This window comes from Micropterus dolomieu, linkage group LG05 (assembly GCF_021292245.1).
Source record: "Micropterus dolomieu isolate WLL.071019.BEF.003 ecotype Adirondacks linkage group LG05, ASM2129224v1, whole genome shotgun sequence".
In the NCBI taxonomy this organism is placed as follows: Eukaryota; Metazoa; Chordata; class Actinopteri; order Centrarchiformes; family Centrarchidae; genus Micropterus; species Micropterus dolomieu.
The window spans coordinates 9,901,402-9,903,901 of record NC_060154.1 but is presented as its reverse complement, the minus strand read 5'-3'; the positions used below and the strand labels follow the sequence as shown (position 1 = coordinate 9,903,901).

The 2,500-nt window shown below is 36.2% G+C and overlaps 1 protein-coding gene across 3 annotated transcripts in view; it reads left to right on the top strand.

Annotated features, from left to right (window-relative positions):
- The window catches only part of nek7 (NIMA-related kinase 7), a 70,882-nt gene extending 69,409 nt beyond the window's left edge, over positions 1-1,473 (top strand). For all 3 annotated transcript variants that reach the window (XM_046050798.1, XM_046050799.1, XM_046050800.1), the window contains one exon: positions 1-1,473. This exon is cut by the window's left edge and continues 1,767 nt beyond it. The gene's annotated coding sequence lies outside the window, so the exon portion shown is untranslated.
- Positions 1,474-2,500: the final 1,027 nt, after the last annotated feature.

Below are 2,500 nucleotides of genomic sequence, written 5' to 3'. Positions count from 1 at the left end.
TCTGAAACTTGTTTGCAGTTCTTGTTTTCAATTGTACAACTTGTCCTTTTTGTTGTTCCTTTATATTGCATTTATCTCCCACTGCAGTAAAATGTTTTCCATTTCAGTAATTATCTTAAGTTTTCTCTACACCCAGTGTGCTGTGTATCTTCTTTCCCTATGCTCTCTAAACGAGAGTTTCTGTATAGCTCTGAAACTTTTTGTATTGCTTTAAAGCATTTTTAGATATTTAGTTTTGATGCTATACAGAACTCCCTAAAGAAATTGGTCATATTTAACAGCAAAATACCAAAAATGCCTTTTCTTTTGTTTTGGCTAATCATTTACACTGATTTCACAATGACAAGGCACCATAGTGAGTTATTAGGAAAATGGTCCAGAAAAGATGTAATAGATATTGAATGGCTGTAATTTTATCATATGATGTCAGAAGACATTTCAGTGTAATTTAAAGAGGTCCTATTATGCTCATTTTCAGGTGCATAATTTTATTTAGGAGTTGTACCAGAATACATTTACATGGTTGCACATTTTCAAAAAACACCATATTTTTGTCATACTGCACATTGCTACAGCACCTCTTTTTTACCCTTTATGTCAAACACTCCGTTTTAGCTACCGAGTGAAGCATCGCACTTCTATTTAATCTTTGTTGGGAGTTGCACATGCGCAATATCTATGTAAGGACTATTAGCCAATGGAAAGGAGATGAGGGCGGGTCCTGTCAAGTGTGATCCATACCTCATAGTGTGGGTATCTAACATTGTTTTTATTTTGGTAGGTGAGCATTATAACTCATGTTACAGAGTATATGGAAGTAAAGGCAGTTCAGGAGCAGTGTATCTGTGGGAGATGGTAGCTCCCTTTGGGGGTGGGCTTTTTCACTTTGCAAACCTATTACATGCACAAAAAAGATATATAACACAATAAAGGGAAGGGGAAACGCATAATATGACCTCTTTAATGTCTTGCCTTCTTTTAAAACCAAAAGCATACACCTTGTGTTTATCAGTTACCTTGTTAGTAAAGAATTATGCAATATGAGGTGCAGTCAGGTTGCATTGCCTTAAAACATTCTGTATCTGTGGACTAATGATTATGTTCTCTGTTTACACACAGAAATGGAGATCCAGGTTTTTCTGTTTTATATCCTCAGTAGAGGGTTGTTCATAACACACATTGCTAAGTCACTTTAAGAATTGTGACCATTTTGTGGTAGGGAGTGTTTTTTCTTTATGTAACATATACCTGCTCTCCTGTGTCCCAGCCTTTTACCTCCACTCAGTTTACTTTTCCACCGTCCTTCTAAAGTAGTTACGGAGGAGTCCAGAGGTTTTCCAGAATGTCAAATATTGGAATTAATATTTATTGTTTTGGGAGTTTAGTTGTTCTCTTAACATTACATGTCAAGTTAAAGGCCCTCATCACAAATGCCTTGTATGTCAACTAAATGCAATAAAGCTTTCAAATTTCTTTTGGACATTGAAGCAAGTGTTTGGAGCTCTTACCAGGTTTTAATGACTTTGACGTCTTATCTAATCTTTCTAACAGGTATCACTGTTTGTGCAGTAGTTAAAATAAGTAATCAAAAAGGAGAAACTTAAACGTATGCGATACCAAGCGTTACAAAGCGGTCAGTATAATTCAGTTGCAGAGCCGCAGCAGTTTCAGACCTGCAGTTCTGGACCTTTTCATTTGTAGGGAAGGAATAAACTCCTACCTACAAAGTGTAAATATCAGTGGCATAAGGGGACATGTTTCATGTTACATGCACGTACAGTAAGAGTTGGTCCATGTCACTTTGATGGACAAATGATACCAGCTTAATGAAAAGTATTTTCACATAGCTTTCATTTTTTCCGTAACACACCATCAGTCTGTGTTATGTTGTTTATCACAAACAACATAACACAGACGGATACCAGGACAAACAGTGGAGTCTGGATTCCCCTTACTTACATCCTGCATTGACTTTTTATTATTCTAGAAGTTTGTGTGATATATAGTATTTTAACATACATTGATGAGCAAAAGCCAAGAGAGGAAAATGTAATGTTTTAATAGTTACAAGTTAAATGGTATTTAGTATTGAGCAGAGGCCAGTCTGACACTGTGTTACTTTTTAAAATTTTATTATGATATGATTTCATACAAATATGAAGGGGGCAATACCTCAAAAACACACACGCAAAAAACAGCAGCTGTAAAAAAAGCCAAAATGCCACAAAAAACTCCACCTGTCATTCATTGCCTGCAGGTGGTGGAAGTATCAAATTTCTGCGTCTTTTTTCTTCACCAGTTTCTTTTCTTGCCTACAGGAGGTGACATCAAATGTACGTCTGCATCTCATGGACTTAATAGCTACTTCTGTCACTTTTCTATAGGTGGCGTAGTTTTACACATAAAAATACAAACAGACAAAAATGACATGATCACGGCAGAACAGTAAAACACAAGTTGACACAATGTGAAAGCCATGCCACACAGGAACATTTTTAAG